The sequence below is a fragment of the Bufo gargarizans genome, chromosome 1 (assembly GCF_014858855.1).
Source record: "Bufo gargarizans isolate SCDJY-AF-19 chromosome 1, ASM1485885v1, whole genome shotgun sequence".
NCBI lineage: Eukaryota > Metazoa > Chordata > Amphibia > Anura > Bufonidae > Bufo > Bufo gargarizans.
This window is the reverse complement of record NC_058080.1, coordinates 708,608-731,564: the sequence shown is the minus strand read 5'-3', so window position 1 is coordinate 731,564 and position 22,957 is coordinate 708,608.

Sequence of the window (22,957 nt, the reverse complement as noted above, 5' to 3'; positions counted from 1 at the left end):
ACTGGCAATTTTTTTATAACACTCTATATGCATATAAAGCGATTCTTCAGACATGCAGGTGAAATGTAATCAAATACACAACTTTAATGAGAGATTACTTAGTCACCAGGAGTTCTTCCTCTTTGTCGTTGAACTTGCTTCCAACCATGGCATCCATCTAGTTTCTAGTCAGTGCAAACCAGTTGCTGTAGGCCACGCCTTCCGAGCGCATGTGCTCTTGCGATTAATACTTTGCCGAAATTTTGCAGATGAAAAAATAATGCTTGTCGATCGCAGATTCGCTTAATACTTCTGGTATGTCAGTGTCCATGTTGTGGGACTATGTGTGCACATCTAGTAACTATTTTGTGGTTGCAAATATGACCTGGAGGTTTTTCATGTTCGCCTGCCATTAAAATGAATGGGACCCGCTGCGAACCTGCGGTTTGCGAACATTTGAGCGAGTTCGAGCGATGGCGTTCGCGAACCGCCCCATCAGATGTTCGTCCATCACTAATCAGGAGGACACCACACAGTGTCAAGTTGACATAGTGTGGAGTTGGCAGCAGCATGAGGAGACCAGAATGGCAAGGTGACATAATGTGGAGATGGCAGCAGCAGGATACCACAGAGTGGCAATGTGACATAGTGTGGATAGAAACAGGAAGAAAACACAAATTTTTACCCAACACACATAAACCACCTCAAACCCCCACATATCCCCATAATTTATACATCAATGGATAGCTCTGATCTGGGTGAACAACATATCCAAAAATCACCCAGATCCGAGCAGGGGTTCCCAAATTCCATGAAAGTCACATTTGGCCGACCACAAGCATGGCTTTCCTGTAGGGATGAGCGAACTCGAACTGTATAGTTCGGGTTCGTACCGAATTTTGGGGTGTCCGTGACACGGACCCGAACCCGGACATTTTCGTAAAAGTCCGGGTTCGGGTTCGGTGTTCGTCGCTTTCTTCGCGCTTTTGTGACGCTTTCTTGGCGCTTTTTGAAAGGCTGCAAAGCAGCCAATCAACAAGCGTCATACTACTTGCCCCAAGAGGCCATCACAGCCATGCCTACTATTGGCATGGCTGTGATTGGCCAGAGCACCATGTGACCCAGCCTCTATTTAAGCTGGAGTCACATAGCGCCGCCCGTCACTCTGCTCTGATTAGCGTAGGGAGAGGTTGCGGCTGCGACAGTAGGGCGAGATTAGGCAGATTAACTCCTCCAAAGGACTTGATTAACTGATCGATCTGCAGCTGTGGATCATTGAGCTGCTGATCCTCAATTGCTCACTGTTTTTAGGCTGCCCAGACCGTTTGTCAGTCACATTTTTCTGGGGTGATCGGCGGCCATTTTGTGTCTTGTGGTGCGCCAGCACAAGCTGCGACCAAGTGCATTTAACCCTCAATGGTGTGGTTGTTTTTTGGCTAAAGCCTACATCAGGGTGAAGCTGTCACACCAAGTGCATTTAACCAGCAATAGTCTGTTCATTTTTTGGCCATATACAAAATCAGGGGCAAGCTGCGCCTGTCACCAAGTGCATTTAACCCTCAATGGTGTGGTTGTTTTTTGGCTAAAGCCTACATCAGGGTGAAGCTGTCACACCAAGTGCATTTAACCAGCAATAGTCTGTTCATTTTTTGGCCATATACAAAATCAGGGGCAAGCTGCGCCTGTCACCAAGTGCATTTAACCCTCAATGGTGTGGTTGTTTTTTGGCTAAAGCCTACATCAGGGTGAAGCTGTCACACCAAGTGCATTTAACCAGCAATAGTCTGTTCATTTTTTGGCCATATACAAAATCAGGGGCAAGCTGCGCCTGTCACCAAGTGCATTTAACCCTCAATGGTGTGGTTGTTTTTTGGCTAAAGCCTACATCAGGGTGAAGCTGTCACACCAAGTGCATTTAACCAGCAATAGTCTGTTCATTTTTTGGCCATATACAAAATCAGGGGCAAGCTGCGCCTGTCACCAAGTGCATTTAACCCTCAATGGTGTGGTTGTTTTCTGGCTAAAGCCTACATCAGGGTGAAGCTGTCACACCAAGTGCATTTAACCAGCAATAGTCTGTTTATTTTTTGGCCATATACTACATCAGGGGCAAGCTGCGCCCGTCACCAAGTGCATTTAACCCTCAGTAGTGTGGTTGGTCAAGCTGTGACACCAAGTGCATTTAACCAGCAATAGTCTGTTCATTTTTTGGCCATATACTACATCAGGGGCAAGCTGCGCCCGTCACCAAGTGCATTTAACCAGCAATAGTGTGGTTATTTTTTGGCCATATCCCAGTCTAATTCTGTCACTAAATCCATACCGGTCACCCAGCGCCTAAATACTAGGCCTCAAATTTATATCCCGCTAAATCTCTCGTTACCGCTGTCCTGTTGTAGCTGGGAAAGTTATTTAGTGTCCGTCAAAGCACATTTTTTGTTCTGGGTTGAAGTACAATTCCCAATTTAGCAATTTCATAATTTAGTGGTTTCTGCTATATCAGAGCTATTTGAAATCTATCCCTAAAAGGGTATATAATATTCAAGGTGCACATTGGGTCATTCAGAATAACTTCACACACACCCGCTACTGTGTATTTTCAAGTCTAATTCTGTCACTAAACCCATACCTGTCACCCAGCGCCTAAATACTAGGCCTCAAATTTATATCCTGCTAAATCTCTCGTTACCGCTGTCCTGTTGTAGCTGGGAAAGTTATTTAGTGTCCGTCAAAGCACATTTTTTGTTCTGGGTTGAAGTACAATTCCCAATTTAGCAATTTCATAATTTAGTGGTTTCTGCTATATCAGAGCTATTTGAAATCTATCCCTAAAAGGGTAGATCATATTGAAGGTGCACATAGGGTCATTCAGAATAACTTCACACACACCCGCTACTGTGTATTTCCAAGTCTAATTCTGTCACTAAACCCATACCTGTCACCCAGCGCCTAAATACTAGGCCTCAAATTTATATCCCGCTAAATCTCTCGTTACCGCTGTCCTGTTGTAGCTGGGAAAGTTATTTAGTGTCCGTCAAAGCACATTTTTTGTTCTGGGTTGAAGTACAATTCCCAATTTAGCAATTTCATAATTTAGTGGTTTCTGCTATATCAGAGCTATTTGAAATCTATCCCTAAAAGGGTATATAATATTCAAGGTGCACATTGGGTCATTCAGAATAACTTCACACACACCCGCTACTGTGTATTTCCAAGTCTAATTCTGTCACTAAACCCATACCTGTCACCCAGCGCCTAAATACTAGGCCTCAAATTTATATCCTGCTAAATCTCTCGTTACCGCTGTACTGTTGTTGCTTGGAAAGATATTTAGTGTCCGTCAAAGCACATTTTTTGTTCTGGGTTGAAGTACAATTCCCAATTTAGCAATTTCATAATTTAGTGGTTTCTGCTATATCAGAGCTATTTGAAATCTATCCCTAAAAGGGTATATAATATTCAAGGTGCACATTGGGTCATTCAGAATAACTTCACACACACCCGCTACTGTGTATTTCCAAGTCTAATTCTGTCACTAAACCCATACCTGTCACCCAGCGCCTAAATACTAGGCCTCAAATTTATATCCTGCTAAATCTCTCGTTACCGCTGTACTGTTGTTGCTTGGAAAGATATTTAGTGTCCGTCAAAGCACATTTTTTGTTCTGGGTTGAAGTACAATTCCCAATTTAGCAATTTCATAATTTAGTGGTTTCTGCTATATCAGAGCTATTTGAAATCTATCCCTAAAAGGGTATATAATATTCAAGGTGCACATTGGGTCATTCAGAATAACTTCACACACACCCGCTACTGTGTATTTCCAAGTCTAATTCTGTCACTAAACCCATACCTGTCACCCAGCGCCTAAATACTAGGCCTCAAATTTATATCCTGCTAAATCTCTCGTTACCGCTGTACTGTTGTTGCTTGGAAAGATATTTAGTGTCCGTCAAAGCACATTTTTTGTTCTGGGTTGAAGTACAATTCCCAATTTAGCAATTTCATAATTTAGTGGTTTCTGCTATATCAGAGCTATTTGAAATCTATCCCTAAAAGGGTATATAATATTCAAGGTGCACATTGGGTCATTCAGAATAACTTCACACACACCCGCTACTGTGTATTTTCAAGTCTAATTCTGTCACTAAACCCATACCTGTCACCCAGCGCCTAAATACTAGGCCTCAAATTTATATCCTGCTAAATCTCTCGTTACCGCTGTACTGTTGTTGCTGGGCAAGATATTTAGTGTCCGTCAAAGCACATTTTTTGTTCTGGGTTGAAATACAATTCCCAATTTAGCAATTTCATAATTTAGTGGTTTCTGCTATATCAGAGCTATTTGAAATCTATCCCTAAAAGGGTATATAATATTCAAGGTGCACATAGGGTCATTCAGAATAACTTCACACACCCGCTACTGTGCATTTCCAAATCTAATTCTGTCACTAAACCCATAGCTGTCACCCAGCGCCTAAATACTAGGCCTCAAATTTATATCCCGCTAAATCTCTCGTTACCGCTGTCCTGTTGTGGCTGGGAAAGTTATTTAGTGTCCGTCAAAGCACATTTTTTGTTCTGGGTTGAAATACAATTCCCAATTTAGCAATTTCATAATTTAGTCGTTTCTGCTATATCAGAGCTATTTGAAATCTATCCCTAAAAGGGTAGATCATATTGAAGGTGCACATAGGGTCATTCAGAATAACTTCACACACACGCTTCTGTGCATTTCCAAGTCTAATTCTGTCACTAAATCCATACCGGTCACCCAGCGCCTAAATACTAGGCCTCAAATTTATATCCCGCTGAATTTGAATACAATACATTGGGCCAAATAATATATTTGTTGTTGTGGTGAACCATAACAATGAGAAAAACATCTAGTAAGGGACGCGGACGTGGACATGGTCGTGGTGGTGTTAGTGGACCCTCTGGTGCTGGGAGAGGACGTGGCCGTTCTGCCACATCCACACGTCCTAGTGTACCAACTACCTCAGGTCCCAGTAGCCGCCAGAATTTACAGCGATATATGGTGGGGCCCAATGCCGTTCTAAGGATGGTAAGGCCTGAGCAGGTACAGGCATTAGTCAATTGGGTGGCCGACAGTGGATCCAGCACGTTCACATTATCTCCCACCCAGTCTTCTGCAGAAAGCGCACAGATGGCGCCTGAAAACCAACCCCATCAGTCTGTCACATCACCCCCATGCATACCAGGGAAACTGTCTCAGCCTCAAGTTATGCAGCAGTCTCTTATGCTGTTTGAAGACTCCGCTGGCAGGGTTTCCCAAGGGCATCCACCTAGCCCTTCCCCAGCGGTGAAAGACATAGAATGCACTGACGCACAACCACTTATGTTTCCTGATGATGAGGACATGGGAATACCACCTCAGCATGTCTCTGATGATGACGAAACACAGGTGCCAACTGCTGCGTCTTTCTGCAGTGTGCAGACTGAACAGGAGGTCAGGGATCAAGACTGGGTGGAAGACGATGCAGGGGACGATGAGGTCCTAGACCCCACATGGAATGAAGGTCGTGCCACTGACTTTCACAGTTCGGAGGAAGAGGCAGTGGTGAGACCGAGCCAACAGCGTAGCAAAAGAGGGAGCAGTGGGCAAAAGCAGAACACCCGCCGCCAAGAGACTCCGCCTGCTACTGACCGCCGCCATCTGGGACCGAGCACCCCAAAGGCAGCTTCAAGGAGTTCCCTGGCATGGCACTTCTTCAAACAATGTGCTGACGACAAGACCCGAGTGGTTTGCACGCTGTGCCATCAGAGCCTGAAGCGAGGCATTAACGTTCTGAACCTGAGCACAACCTGCATGACCAGGCACCTGCATGCAAAGCATGAACTGCAGTGGAGTAAACACCTTAAAACCAAGGAAGTCACTCAGGCTCCCCCTGCTACCTCTTCTGCTGCTGCCGCCTCGGCCTATTCTGCTGCTGCCGCCTCGGCCTCTTCCTCCGCCTCTGGAGGAACGTTGGCACCTGCCGCCCAGCAAACAGGGGATGTACCACCAACACCACCACCACCACCTCCGTCACCAAGCGTCTCAACCATGTCACACGCCAGCGTTCAGCTCTCCATCTCACAAACATTTGATAGAAAGCGTAAATTCCCACCTAGCCACCCTCGATCCCTGGCCCTGAATGCCAGCATTTCTAAACTACTGGCCTATGAAATGCTGTCATTTAGGCTGGTGGACACAGACAGCTTCAAACAGCTCATGTCGCTTGCTGTCCCACAGTATGTTGTTCCCAGCCGGCACTACTTCTCCAAGAGAGCCGTGCCTTCCCTGCACAACCAAGTATCCGATAAAATCAAGTGTGCACTGCGCAACGCCATCTGTGGCAAGGTCCACCTAACCACAGATACGTGGACCAGTAAGCACGGCCAGGGACGCTATATCTCCCTAACTGCACACTGGGTAAATGTAGTGGCAGCTGGGCCCCAGGCGGAGAGCTGTTTGGCGCACGTCCTTCCGCCGCCAAGGATCGCAGGGCAACATTCTTTGCCTCCTGTTGCCACCTCCTCCTTCTCGGCTTCCTCCTCCTCTTCTTCCACCTGCTCATCCAGTCAGCCACACACCTTCACCACCAACTTCAGCACAGCCCGGGGTAAACGTCAGCAGGCCATTCTGAAACTCATATGTTTGGGGGACAGGCCCCACACCGCACAGGAGTTGTGGCGGGGTATAGAACAACAGACCGACGAGTGGTTGCTGCCGGTGAGCCTCAAGCCCGGCCTGGTGGTGTGTGATAATGGGCGAAATCTCGTTGCAGCTCTGGGACTAGCCAATTTGACGCACATCCCTTGCTTGGCGCATGTGCTGAATTTGGTGGTGCAGAAGTTCATTCACAACTACCCCGACATGTCAGAGCTGCTGCATAAAGTGCGGGCCGTCTGTTCGCGCTTCCGGCGTTCACATCCTGCTGCTGCTCGCCTGTCTGCGCTACAGCGTAACTTCGGCCTTCCCGCTCACCGCCTCATATGCGACGTGCCCACCAGGTGGAACTCCACCTTGCACATGCTGGACAGACTGTGCGAGCAGCAGCAGGCCATAGTGGAGTTTCAGCTGCAGCACGCACGGGTCAGTCGCACTACAGAACAGCACCACTTCACCACCAATGACTGGGCCTCCATGCGAGACCTGTGTGCCCTGTTGCGCTGTTTCGAGTACTCCACCAACATGGCCAGTGGCGATGACACCGTTATCAGCGTTACAATACCACTTCTATGTCTCCTTGAGAAAACACTTAGGGCGATGATGGAAGAGGAGGTGGCCCAGGAGGAGGAGGAGGAGGAGGAGGAGGAAGAGGGGTCATTTTTAGCACTTTCAGGCCAGTCTCTTCGAAGTGACTCAGAGGGAGGTTTTTGGCAACAGCAGAGGCCAGGTACAAATGTGGCCAGCCAGGGCCCACTACTGGAGGACGAGGAGGACGAGGATGAGGAGGAGGTGGAGGAGGATGAGGATGAAGCATGGTCACAGCGGGGTGGCACCCAACGCAGCTCGGGTCCATCACTGGTGCGTGGCTGGGGGGAAAGGCAGGACGATGACGATACGCCTCCCACAGAGGACAGCTTGTCCTTATCCCTGGGCAGCCTGGCACACATGAGCGACTACATGCTGCAGTGCCTGCGCAACGACAGCAGAGTTGCCCACATTTTAACCTGTGCGGACTACTGGGTTGCCACCCTGCTGGATCCACGCTACAAAGACAATGTGCCCACCTTACTTCCTGCACTGGAGCGTGATAGGAAGATGCGCGAGTACAAGCGCACGTTGGTAGACGCGCTACTGAGAGCATTCCCAAATGTCACAGGGGAACAAGTGGAAGCCCAAGGCCAAGGCAGAGGAGGAGCAAGAGGTCGCCAAGGCAGCTGTGTCACGGCCAGCTCCTCTGAGGGCAGGGTTAGCATGGCAGAGATGTGGAAAACTTTTGTCAACACGCCACAGCTAACTGCACCACCACCTGATACGCAACGTGTTAGCAGGAGGCAACATTTCACTAACATGGTGGAACAGTACGTGTGCACACCCCTCCACGTACTGACTGATGGTTCGGCCCCATTCAACTTCTGGGTCTCTAAATTGTCCACGTGGCCAGAGCTAGCCTTTTATGCCTTGGAGGTGCTGGCCTGCCCGGCAGCCAGCGTTTTGTCTGAACGTGTATTCAGCACGGCAGGGGGCGTCATTACAGACAAACGCAGCCGCCTGTCTACAGCCAATGTGGACAAGCTGACGTTCATAAAAATGAACCAGGCATGGATCCCACAGGACCTGTCCGTCCCTTGTCCAGATTAGACATTAACTACCTCCCCATAACCATATATTATTGGACTCCAGGGCACTTCCTCATTCAATCCTATTTTTATTTTACCATTATATTGCGATGCTACCCAAAGTTGAATGAACCTCTCCTCTGCCTGTGTGCTAGGCCTAAATATATGCCAATGGACTGTTGCAGTGGTGGCTGACATGAAGCCTGATTCTCTGCTATGACATGCAGACTAATTCTCTGCTGACATGAAGCCAGATTGTCTGTTACGGGACCTCTCTCCTCTGCCTGGGTGCTGGGCCTAAATTTATGACAATGGACTGTTGCAGTGGTGGCTGACGTGAAGCCTCATTCTCTGCTATGACATGCAGACTGATTCTCTGCTGTCATGAAGCCAGATTGTCTGTTACGGGACCTCTCTGCTCTGCCTGTGTGCTAGGCCTAAATATATGCCAATGGACTGTTGCAGTGGTGGGTGACGTGAAGCCTCATTCTCTGCTATGACATGCAGACTGATTCTCTGCTGACATGAAGCCAGATTGTCTGTTACGGGACCTCTCTGCTCTGCCTGTGTGCTAGGCCTAAATATATGCCAATGGACTGTTGCAGTGGTGGGTGACGTGAAGCCTCATTCTCTGCTATGACATGCAGACTGATTCTCTGCTGACATGAAGCCAGATTGTCTGTTACGGGACCTCTCTCCTCTGCCTGTGTGCTAGGCCTAAATATATGCCAATGGACTGTTGCAGTGGTGGCTGACGTGAAGCCTCATTCTCTGCTATGACATGCAGACTAATTCTCTGCTGACATGAAGCCAGATTGTCTGTTACGGGACCTCTCTCCTCTGCCTGGGTGCTGGGCCTAAATTTATGACAATGGACTGTTGCAGTGGTGGCTGACGTGAAGCCTCATTCTCTGCTATGACATGCAGACTGATTCTCTGCTGACATGAAGCCAGATCCTCTTTTACGGGACCTCTCTCCTCTGCCTGGGTGCTGGGCCTAAATTTATGACAATGGACTGTTGCAGTGGTGGCTGACGTGAAGCCTCATTCTCTGCTATGACATGCAGACTGATTCTCTGCTGACATGAAGCCAGATCCTCTGTTACGGGACCTCTCTCCTCTGCCTGGGTGCTGGGCCTAAATTTATGACAATGGACTGTTGCAGTGGTGGCTGACGTGAAGCCTGATTCTCTGCTATGACATGCAGACTGATTCTCTGCTGTCATGAAGCCAGATCCTCTGTTACGGGACCTCTCTCCTCTGCCTGTGTGCTAGGCCTAAATATATGCCAATGGACTGTTGCAGTGGTGGGTGACGTGAAGCCTGATTCTCTGCTATGATATGAAGACTGATTCTCTGCTGACATGAAGCCAGATTGTCTGTTACGGGACCTTTCTCCTCTGCCTGGGTTCTGGGCCTAAATTTATGAAAATTGACTCTTACAGTGGTGGGTGACGTGAAGCCTGATTCTCTGCTATGATATGAAGACTGATTCTCTGCTGACATGAAGCCAGATTGTCTGTTACGGGACCTTTCTCCTCTGCCTGGGTTCTGGGCCTAAATTTATGAAAATTGACTCTTACAGTGGTGGGTGACGTGAAGCCTGATTCTCTGCTATGATATGAAGACTGATTCTCTGCTGACATGAAGCCAGATTCTCTGTTACGGGACCTCTCTCCTCTGCCTGGGTGCTGGGCCTAAATTTATGACAATGGACTGTTGCAGTGGTGGCTGACGTGAAGCCTGATTCTCTGCTATGACATGCAGACTGATTCTCTGCTGTCATGAAGCCAGATTGTCTGTTACGGGACCTCTCTGCTCTGCCTGTGTGCTAGGCCTAAATATATGCCAATGGACTGTTGCAGTGGTGGGTGACGTGAAGCCTGATTCTCTGCTATGATATGAAGACTGATTCTCTGCTGACATGAAGCCAGATTGTCTGTTACGGGACCTTTCTCCTCTGCCTGGGTTCTGGGCCTAAATTTATGAAAATTGACTCTTACAGTGGTGGGTGACGTGAAGCCTGATTCTCTGCTATGAAATGAAGACTGATTCTCTGCTGACATGAAGCCAGATTGTCTGTTACGGGACCTTTCTCCTCTGCCTGGGTTCTGGGCCTAAATTTATGAAAATTGACTCTTACAGTGGTGGGTGACGTGAAGCCTGAATATCTGCTATGATATGAAGACTGATTCTCTGCTGACATGAAGCCAGATTCTCTGTTACGGGACCTCTCTCCTCTGCCTGGGTGCTGGGCCTAAATTTATGACAATGGACTGTTGCAGTGGTGGCTGACGTGAAGCCTGATTCTCTGCTATGACATGCAGACTAATTCTCTGCTGTCATGAAGCCAGATCCTCTGTTACGGGACCTCTCTCCTCTGCCTGTGTGTGTGCTGGGCATAAATATATGCCAATGGACTGTTGCAGTGGTGGCTGACGTGAAGCCTCATTCTCTGCTATGACATGCAGACTGATTCTCTGCTGACATGAAGCCAGATTCTCTGTTACGGGACCTCTCTCCTCTGCCTGTGTGTGTGCTGGGCCTAAATATATGCCAATGGACTGTTGCAGTGGTGGCTGACGTGAAGCCTCATTCTCTGCTATGACATGCAGACTAATTCTCTGCTGACATGAAGCCAGATTCTCTGTTACGGGACCTCTCTCCTCTGCCTGTGTGTGTGCTGGGCCTAAATATATGCCAATGGACTGTTGCAGTGGTGGCTGACGTGAAGCCTCATTCTCTGCTATGACATGCAGACTAATTCTCTGCTGACATGAAGACAGATTCTCTGTTACGGGACCTCCCTCCTCTGCCTGGGTGCTGGGCCTAAATATATGCCAATGGACTGTTGCAGTGGTGGCTGACGTGAAGCCTCATTCTCTGCTATGACATGCAGACTGATTCTCTGCTGACATGAAGCCAGATTCTCTGTTACGGGACCTCTCTCCTCTGCCTGGGTGCTGGGTAGTGTTGAGCGCGAATATTCGAAAAGCAAATTTTTTTCGCGAATATCGCAACTTCGCGATTTCGCAAATATTTCGAATATAGTGCTATATATTCTTAAAAACGAATATTCGTTTTTTGTTTTTCCCCCCCCCCCCACAAAATTACAGTACACATATAATTGATTGTTTCCCAAAGGTCCAACAGCTCAGATCTTACTCACATTGCCTAGAAAGTGATTGAGGCGCGAATCTTCGTAAGGCGATTTTATTAGCGCACATGCGAATATCGGCACGTCCCAGAACAGAGGCAAAGGGCTTTGCATTCATACATTAGTGAATTGAGTTGCGAATCTTCGTAAGGCGATTTTATTAGCGCACATGCGAATATCTACACTTGTCCCAGAACAGAGGCAAAGGGCTTTGCATTCATACATTAGTGATTGAATTGAGCTGCGAATCTTCGTAAGGCGATTTTATTAACGCAAATGCAAATATCTACACTTGTCCCCAGAACAGAGAGGCAAAGGCCTGTGCATTCATATAGTATAGCACCATATTCGCGAATACGTAGAACTTCGTAAAATTCGATTTACGAATATTCGTATTTTTTATTTTACTTTCCACCTTACAGATTACATTGATCTGTACTCTGTCAACTACTGTCATCACCCCCCACTGTATCTCGATTGATTCCCAAAAGTCTCACATTCCCTAGAAAGTGATTGAGGTGCGAATCTTCGTAAGGCGATTTTATTAGCGCACATGCGAATATCTACACTTGTCCCAGAACAGAGGCAAAGGGCATTGCATTCATACATTAGTGATTGAATTGAGTTGCGAATCTTCGTAAGGCGATTTCATTAGCGCACATGTGAATTTTGCATAGCATATGTATTATGCGATGCGAAAATTCAAATTATCGCATATGCGAAATAATAACGAATTTGAATAATCGCGAATATTTTACGAATATTCTTTCGAATATTCACAAAATTTCGCGAATTCGAATATGGGACATACCGCTCAACACTAGTGCTGGGCCTAAATTTATGACAATGGACTGTTGCAGTGGTGGGTGACGTGAAGCCTGATTCTCTGCTATGACATGCAGACTGATTCTCTGCTGACATGAAGCCAGATTCTCTGTTACGGGACCTCTCTCCTCTGCCTGTGTGTGTGCTGGGCCTAAATATATGCCAATGGACTGTTGCAGTGGTGGCTGACGTGAAGCCTCATTCTCTGCTATGACATGCAGACTGATTCTCTGCTGACATGAAGCCAGATTCTCTGTTACGGGACCTCTCTCCTCTGCCTGTGTGTGTGCTGGGCCTAAATATATGCCAATGGACTGTTGCAGTGGTGGCTGACGTGAAGCCTCATTCTCTGCTATGACATGCAGACTAATTCTCTGCTGACATGAAGACAGATTCTCTGTTACGGGACCTCCCTCCTCTGCCTGGGTGCTGGGCCTAAATATATGCCAATGGACTGTTGCAGTGGTGGCTGACGTGAAGCCTCATTCTCTGCTATGACATGCAGACTAATTCTCTGCTGACATGAAGACAGATTCTCTGTTACGGGACCTCCCTCCTCTGCCTGGGTGCTGGGCCTAAATATATGCCAATGGACTGTTGCAGTGGTGGCTGACGTGAAGCCTCATTCTCTGCTATGACATGCAGACTAATTCTCTGCTGACATGAAGACAGATTCTCTGTTACGGGACCTCCCTCCTCTGCCTGGGTGCTGGGCCTAAATATATGCCAATGGACTGTTGCAGTGGTGGCTGACGTGAAGCCTCATTCTCTGCTATGACATGCAGACTAATTCTCTGCTGACATGAAGACAGATTCTCTGTTACGGGACCTCTCTCCTCTGCCTGGGTGCCGGGGCCTAAATATCTGAGAATGGACTGTTCCAGTGGTGGGTGACGGGAAGCCAGATTCTCTGCTATGGAACCTCTCTCCAATTGATTTTGGTTAATTTTTATTTATTTAATTTTTATTTTAATTCATTTCCCTATCCACATTTGTTTGCAGGGGATTTACCTACATGTTGCTGCCTTTTGCAGCCCTCTAGCTCTTTCCTGGGCTGTTTTACAGCCTTTTTAGTGCCGAAAAGTTCGGGTCCCCATTGACTTCAATGGGGTTCGGGTTCGGGACGAAGTTCGGATCGGGTTCGGATCCCGAACCCGAACATTTCCGGGATGTTCGGCCGAACTTCTCGAACCCGAACATCCAGGTGTTCGCTCAACTCTACTTTCCTGCCCAAAACAGTTCCACAGATTCAGGCTGTGCGGCCGCTCTACATTCACCTTCAAAGTTAGTATATGGGCCATAATCCTGAGGCAAGACCCTGGAAAACAGGCCCCTCCAAAACCCAGTGGCGAGGTTATTTTCGCCACAAGGAGGATATCACACAATGGCAAGGTGACATAGTGTGGAGTTGGCAGCAGCATGAGGAGACCACAGAGCGGCAAGGTGACATAGTGTGGAGATGGCAGCAGCAGTAAACCACTGAGCGGCAAGGTGACATAGTGTGGAGATGGCAGCAGCAGTAAACCACTGAGCGGCAAGGTGACATAGTGTGGAGATGGCAGTAGCAGCATCAGGAGACCACATAGTAAGAAGATGACATAATGTGTAGATGACAGTATCAGCAGCAGCATCAGGAGGATACCACAGAGTGGCAACGTGATATAGTGTGGAGTTGGCAGCAGCATGAGGAGACCACAGAGTGGAAGGTGACATAATGTGGAGATGGCAGCAGCAGCAGCAGGATATCACAAAGTGGCAAGGTGACATAGTAGTAGCAAGATGACATAACCTGTAGATGGCAGTAGCAGCAGCAGGAGGAAAAGTGACATAGTGTGGAGTTGGCAGCAGCATGAGGAGACCACAGAGTGGCAAGGTGACATAGTGTAGAGATGGCAGTAGCAGCAGCAGCAGCATCAGGAGACCACATAGTAAGAAGATGACAAAATGTGCAGATGGCAGTAGCAGCATCAGGAGGCCACATAGTAGCAAGATGACATAATGTGTAGATGGCAGTAGCAACAGCATCAGGAGGATACCACAGAGTGGCAATGTGACATAGTGTGGAGCTGGCAGCAACATGAGGAGACCACAGAAAGGCAAGGTGACATAGTGTAGAGATGGCAGTAGCAGCAGCATCAGGAGACCACATAGTAAGAAGATGACAAAATGTGCAGATGGCAGTAGCAGCATCAGGAGGCCACATAGTAGCAAGATGACATAATGTGTAGATGGCAGTAGCAACAGCATCAGGAGGATACCACAGAGTGGCAACGTGATATAGTGTGGAGTTGGCAGCAGCATGAGGAGACCACAGAGTGGAAGGTGACATAATGTGGAGATGGCAGCAGCAGCAGCAGGATATCACAAAGTGGCAAGGTGACATAGTAGTAGCAAGATGACATAACCTGTAGATGGCAGTAGCAGCAGCAGGAGGAAAAGTGACATAGTGTGGAGTTGGCAGCAGCATGAGGAGACCACAGAGTGGCAAGGTGACATAGTGTAGAGATGGCAGTAGCAGCAGCAGCAGCATCAGGAGACCACATAGTAAGAAGATGACAAAATGTGCAGATGGCAGTAGCAGCATCAGGAGGCCACATAGTAGCAAGATGACATAATGTGTAGATGGCAGTAGCAACAGCATCAGGAGGATACCACAGAGTGGCAATGTGACATAGTGTGGAGCTGGCAGCAACATGAGGAGACCACAGAAAGGCAAGGTGACATAGTGTAGAGATGGCAGTAGCAGCAGCATCAGGAGACCACATAGTAAGAAGATGACAAAATGTGCAGATGGCAGTAGCAGCATCAGGAGGCCACATAGTAGCAAGATGACATAATGTGTAGATGGCAGTAGCAACAGCATCAGGAGGATACCACAGAGTGGCAATGTGACATAGTGTGGAGCTGGCAGCAACATGAGGAGACCACAGAGTGGCAAGGTGACATAGTGTAGAGATGGCAGTAGCAGCAGCATCAGGAGACCACATAGTAAGAAGATAACAAAATGTGCAGATGGCAGTAGCAGCATCAGGAAGCCACATAGTAGCAAGATGACATAATGTGTACATGGCAGTAGCAACAGCATCAGGAGGATAACATAGAGTGGCAAGGTGACATAGTCTGCAGTTGGCAGCAACATGAGGAGACCACAGAGTGGCAAGTCACATAGTGTGGAGATGGCAGCAGCAGCATCAGGAGGCCACATAGTAGCAAGATGACATAATGTGTAGATGGCAGTAGCAACAGCATCAGGAGGATAACATAGAGTGGCAAGGTGACATAGTCTGCAGTTGGCAGCAGCATGAGGAGACCACAGAGTGGCAAGGTGACATAGTGTGGAGATGGAAGTAGCAGCAGCAGCAGCATCAGGAGACCACATAGTAAGAAGATGACAAAATGTGCAGAAGGCAGTAGCAGCATCAGGAGGCCACATAGTAGCAAGATGACATAATGTGTACATGGCAGTAGTAACAGCATCAGGAGGATACCACAGAGTGGCAATGTGACATAGTGTGGAGCTGGCAGCAACATGAGGAGACCACAGAGTGTGGAGATGGCAGCAGCAGTAAACCACTGAGCGGCAAGGTGACATAGTGTGGAGATGGCAGTAGCAGCATCAGGAGACCACATAGTAAGAAGATGACATAATGTGTAGATGACAGTATCAGCAGCAGCATCAGGAGGATACCACAGAGTGGCAAGGTGACATAGTCTGCAGTTGGCAGCAGCATGAGGAGACCACAGAGTGGCAAGGTGACATAGTGTGGAGATGGAAGTAGCAGCAGCAGCAGCAGCATCAGGAGACCACATAGTAAGAAGATGACAAAATGTGCAGAAGGCAGTAGCAGCATCAGGAGGCCACATAGTAGCAAGATGACATAATGTGTATATGGCAGTAGCAACAGCATCAGGAGGATAACATAGAGTGGCAAGGTGACATAGTCTGCAGTTGGCAGCAGCATGAGGAGACCACAGAGTGGCAAGGTGACATAGTGTGGAGATGGAAGTAGCAGCAGCAGCAGCAGCAGCATCAGGAGACCACATAGTAAGAAGATGACAAAATGTGCAGAAGGCAGTAGCAGCATCAGGAGGCCACATAGTAGCAAGATGACATAATGTGTACATGGCAGTAGCAACAGCATCAGGAGGATACCACAGAGTGGCAATGTGACATAGTGTGGAGCTGGCAGCAACATGAGGAGACCACAGAGTGTGGAGATGGCAGCAGCAGTAAACCACTGAGCGGCAAGGTGACATAGTGTGCAGATGGCAGTAGCAGCATCAGGAAGCAACATAGTAGCAAGATGACATAATGTGTAGATGGCAGTAGCAACAGCATCAGGAGGATAACATAGAGTGGCAAGGTGACATAGTCTGCAGTTGGCAGCAACATGAGGAGACCACAGAGTGGCAAGTCACATAGTGTGGAGATGGCAGCAGCAGCATCAGGAGGCCACATAGTAGCAAGATGACATAATGTGTAGATGGCAGTAGCAACAGCATCAGGAGGATAACATAGAGTGGCAAGGTGACATAGTCTGCAGTTGGCAGCAGCATGAGGAGACCACAGAGTGGCAAGGTGACATAGTGTGGAGATGGAATTAGCAGCAGCAGCAGCAGCATCAGGAGACCACATAGTAAGAAGATGACAAAATGTGCAGAAGGCAGTAGCAGCATCAGGAGGCCACATAGTAGCAAGATGACATAATGTGTACATGGCAGTAGCAACAGCATCAGGAGGATACCACAGAGTGGCAATGTGACATAGTGTGGAGCTGGCAGCAACATGAGGAGACCACAGAGTGTGGAGATGGCAGCAGCAGTAAACCACTGAGCGGCAAGGTGACATAGTGTGGAGATGGCAGTAGCAGCATCAGGAGACCACATAGTAAGAAGATGACATAATGTGTAGATGACAGTATCAGCAGCAGCATCAGGAGGATACCACAGAGTGGCAACGTGATATAGTGTGGAGTTGGCAGCAGCATGAGGAGACCACAGAGTGGAAGGTGACATAATGTGGAGATGGCAGCAGCAGCAGCAGGATATCACAAAGTGGCAAGGTGACATAGTAGTAGCAAGATGACATAACCTGTAGATGGCAGTAGCAGCAGCAGGAGGCAAAGTGACATAGTGTGGAGTTTGCAGCAGCATGAGGAGACCACAGAGTGGCAAGGTGACATAGTGTAGAGATGGCAGTAGCAGCAGCAGCAGCATCAGGAGACCACATAGTAAGAAGATGACAAAATGTGCAGATGGCAGTAGCAGCATCAGGAGGCCACATAGTAGCAAGATGACATAATGTGTAGATGGCAGTAGCAACAGCATCAGGAGGATACCACAGAGTGGCAATGTGACATAGTGTGGAGCTGGCAGCAACATGAGGAGACCACAGAGTGGCAAGGTGACATAGTGTAGAGATGGCAGTAGCAGCAGCATCAGGAGACCACATAGTAAGAAGATAACAAAATGTGCAGATGGCAGTAGCAGCATCAGGAGGCCACATAGTAGCAAGATGACATAATGTGTACATGGCAGTAGCAACAGCATCAGGAGGATACCACAGAGTGGCAATGTGACATAGTGTGGAGCTGGCAGCAACATGAGGAGACCACAGAGTGGCAAGTCACATAGTGTGGAGATGGCAGCAGCAGCATCAGGAGGCCACATAGTAGCAAGATGACATAATGTGTAGATGGCAGTAGCAACAGCATCAGGAGGATAACATAGAGTGGCAAGGTGACATAGTCTGCAGTTGGCAGCAGCATGAGGAGACCACAGAGTGGCAAGGTGACATAGTGTGGAGATGGAAGTAGCAGCAGCATCAGGAGACCACATGCCGTAGTGGCAATATGACATAATTTGCATATGGCAGTAGCAGCAGCAGCAGCATCAGGAGGATACCACAGAGTGGCAAGGTGACATGGTGTGGAGTTAGCAGCATCAGGAGGATAACAGAGTGGCAAGGTAACATAGTGTGGAGATGGCATTAGTAGCAGCAGCAGCATCAGGTGCATACCACAGAGTGGCAAGGTGACATAGTTTGGAGATGGCAGCAGCAGCTGCATCAGGAGACCACAAAGTGACCCGGTAATAGAATGGTAATTCCAGTACCTGCTGACGAAGGTGGGTGAAATAAGGAGCACTTGGTATCAGATATGTGGCATCAGGCAGGTCGAAGCATAAGGGCTGTTTCACACCGGCGGATGCCGTGCGTGACATCCGCTCTGTGAATGACAGCCAAGACCCGATGCGGACTGCAGAAGCACGGAGCATTAACATGATTGATAATGCTCCGTGCCTCTCTATGATCTCTTTACTACGCAATCACAGTGACAACTTTATCTCACTGTGATTTCATAGTAAAGAGGTCACAGAGAGGCACGGAGCATTATCAATCATGTTAATGCTTGGTACTTCTGCTGTCCGAATTGGGTCTTGGCTGTCATTCACGGAGTGGATGTCACGCACAGCATCCACTCGTGTGAAACAGCCCTAAGAGTAGTAGCTGAGGCAGGTAGCCAGAAGAAACTGCTTTTCTTTTATCAAAATGCTGGTGTGGCACCATGGATGATCTAGTCTTATGCATCAGGAATTGGTGGTTCGAAATCCTGGCTGATCCATGCCTGATTCATCTTGACAAAGGTCAGTCTTTCCATATTTTGGGTGGACAGGTGAGTTCTCCTTGGGGTAACTATAGCCCACACCGCACTAAAAACCTTCTCTGATGCTACACTACTGGCTGGGCAGGACAGCTTTTCCAGGGCAAACGCTGCTAGTTGCAGCCACAAATTCAATTTGGCTAGCCAGTAGTCCAGCGGATATTCAATTTTGGGTGGCAGGGTGCTGTCCAAGTGTGCCACCAACTGCTGGTTCAGGTCCTGCTCCAGGTCTACCTGCTGCTGGTGAGTAGTTTCTTCACTATACAGATAAAGAAAGATACTTATTAGCGACTCTAAACTCAGGCTGCTGCTGATGTAGCTGGTACTGCTCCTTCCACCCCTCCCCAGCAGCCATGGCAGTGGAATGTGAGTGCAGAGGACCCCCCGGGTCAGACCTGCGAGAGGATGGATGATGGCGCAGATATGCAGTGGCCAACTGACTACATAGGATGTCTCTGTAGTAGTTCAGTTTGTCCTCCCTCTCGGTGGGTGTATAAAAGCCCCCTATTCTGGACCGGTAGCGAGGGTGCAACAAGGTGGAAATCCAGAAGTCATCCCTCTGCTGAATGGTGACAATTCGGCTGTCACTACGCAAGCAAGTGAACATGCATTGGACCATTTGTGTGACTCGGAGGGACTCCCTGCCTTCATCTCCACTGTGTCCGGGTCCTCTGTCTCATCTTCCTCATCGCCCTGTAGCTTCTCTGACTGCTCCTGCTCCTCTCGTGTCAGCTGAGTAGAAAAAACACCCATTTGGCTACATATTGCCTGTGCTCCAATGTCCTCCCCCCCTTCTCCTTCTCTTCCAGTTCAGCCCCCACAAGGCTCATGTGGCTGTGAGATCAAGGTGTCATGTCTCCTGTCCCCTGACCAGCCATAGTTGCCAGCATCTGTTCCAGGACATGGAGCAGTGGAATGACATTCCTGGCGACTGACAAATAACGTGGCCTCTTCAAAGGGCCTGAGTAAACGGCAGGTGTCACACATGAGCTGCTACTGGCTGACTTCGAAGTTACACAGTGGAATACTCCTATCCGCTTGCATCATCAAGAAATCGTTGATGGCCTTTCTCTGTTCATATAGTCGGTCTATCATATGGAGGGTGGAAACGTCACATATCAACCTATTTTGGGGGATGCCATTCTGCGGCTGCAGCTCAAGGAGATTGTTTTGCAATGTATGCGTGGCTGAAGTGCATGCAAAGTTTCCTGGCCATTTTTAAGATGTCTTGCAAATGGGTGGAAGACTTCAGGAACTGCTTGACAACCAGTTTGAACTAGTGTGCCATGCATGGCGCGTGGCTCAGCCTTCCTCAACGCAGCACCGACACCATGTTCTTCCCGTTGTCGGTCAGCATGGCTCCGATTTTCAGTTGACACAGAGAAAGCCAGGATTCTATATCTTGATGCATCACACGGAGCAGTTCCTCCGCTGTGTGACTCCGCTCGCCTAGGCAAATCAGGTGCAGTACAGAGTGACACCGCTGAGCCTGCACATGTGGTATGCTGGAGGGGCACTGTGAATTGTCCCTGCAGTGGATTCTGAGGACACAGTGGAGGATAAGGAGGCAGAGGCGGACATTATTGCAGGACTAATTTTAGAAAAGTTGTGATTCGTTACAACGAATCGTGAGGCTATTTGCATTCGTTGCAAATCAAATTCCTGAAATTCGGATCAAATTCAACTTTGTCAGCTTCAATTCACTCATCGCTAGCTGAGCCCCTTGTGCTGCACAGCACGGTGCCCTCCGATGGATCCAGGAGAAAGAGCAGTAATGGGATGCGAAAAGTTTGGGCAACCTTGTTAATCGTCATGATTTTCATGTAAAAATCGTTGGTTGTTGCGATAAAAAAATGGCAGTTAAATATATCATATAGGAGACACACACAGTGAAATTTGAGAAGTGAAATGAAGTTTATTGGATTTACAGAAATTGTGCTATAATTGTTTAAACAAAATTAGGTAGGTGCATAAATTTGGGCACCACAAAAAATAAATGAAATCAATATTTAGTAGATCCTCCTTTTGCAGAAATTACAGCCTCTAAACGCTTCCTGTAGGTTCCAATGAGAGTCTGGATTCTGGTTGAAGGTATTTTAGACCATTCCTCTTTACAAAACATCTTTAGTTCATTCAGGTTTGATGGCTTCCGAGCATGGACACCTCTCTTTAAGTCACACCACAGATTTTCAATTATATTCAGGTCTGGGGACTGAGATGGCCATTCCAGAACATTGGACTTGTTCCTCTGCATAAATGCCTTAGTGGATTTTGAGCAGTGTTTAGGGTCGTTGTCTTGTTGAAAGATCCAGCCCCGACACAGCTTCAGCTTTGTCACTGATTCCTGGACATTGGTCTCCAGAATCTGCTGATACTGAGTGGAATCCATGCGTCCCTCAACTTTGACAAGATTCCCAGTCCCTGCACTGGCCAAACAGCCCCACAGCATGATGGAACCACCACCATATTTTACTGTAGGTAGCAGGTGTTTTTCTTGGAATGCTGTGTTCTTTTATCTCCATGCATAACGCCCCTTGTTATGGCCAAATAACTCAATTTTAGTTTCATCAGTCCACAGCACCTTATTCCAAAATGAAGCTGGCTTGTCCAAATGTGCTTTAGCCCACCTCAAGCAGCACTTTGTGCTGTGGGCGGAGAAAAGGCTTCCTCTGCATCACTCTCGCATACAGCATTTCCTTGTGTAAAGTGCACCGAATGGTTGAACGATGCACAGTGACTCCATCTGCAGCAAGATGATGTTGTAGGTCTTTGGTGCTGGTCTGTGGGTTGACTCTGACTGTTCTCACCATTCGTCACTTCTGTCTATCCGAGATTTTTCTTGGTCTGTCACTTCGAGCCTTAACTTGAACTGAGCCTGTGGTCTTCCATTTCCTCAATATGTTCCTAAATGTGGAAACAGACAGCTGAAATCTCTGAGACAGGTTTCTGTATCCTTCCCCTAAACCATGATGGTGAACAATCTTTGTCTTCAGGTCATTTGAGAGTTGTTTTGAGACCCCCATGTTGCTACTCTTCAGAGAAAATTAAAAGAGGAGGGAAACTTACAATTGACCCCCTTAAATACTCTTTCTCATAATTGGATTCACCTGTGTATGTAGGTCAGGGGTCACTGAGCTTACCAAGCCAATTTGAGTTCCACTAATTAGTTCTAAAGCTTTTGGAATAAAAAAAATGACAACAGTGGCCAAATTTATGCACCTGCCTAATTTTGTTTAAACAATTATAGCACACTTTCTGTAAATCCAATAAACTTCATTTCACTTCTCAAATATCACTGTGTGTGTCTCCTATATGATAGATTTAACTGACATTTTTTATCGTAACAACCAACGATTTATACAGGAAAATCATGACGATTAACAAGGTTGCCCAAACTTTCGCATCCCACTGTACCTACTGGCGTGCACAACTAAACTGCCACACCTTACCTGTTATTACCCTAAAAGAACAAGAATCACTATGGGTGTAAGGTACAGGCTAGCCAGCGGTGCAGCACAATAGCTTACAATCTTACACAGATCTACAGTATTCCCCCTCCCATAAATGGTCCTGTAGCACGTGCCTGAGTATTCCTTCTGAGCAAAAACGCAAACCTGGCTTGAGTTTGTGGGAATTTTATCAGCTCTCCAATATGAAATGTCACTTTAAGTTATGGAGTCCTTTCAATAAACAGTACTAACACTTGTGGCCTGACACAAACAGAGACCCTAACTACATATAGTCAAATTGAGGCACACAGATTTTCAGTGTTGCAATTAAACTCTTTATTTAGTTTTGCAGTAGTTTCATCCAATTGCCCAATATTTATCTTCAAGGTACAAACAGAATATCTAGACCGGACGTTTCGGTCACATCAGACTTTCATCAGCAGTCACATTTTTATCTGTTCTGGAGGAAAGATTGATTCTTCAGGGCTCGGATATCCTAACTAACTACAGGCCTGGTCTCAGTCCCTAGGCGCCAACACTGTAATGAGGTGCCTGCACGATCTTACCGACCCGGGTCTGCTCTGCATCCGCTG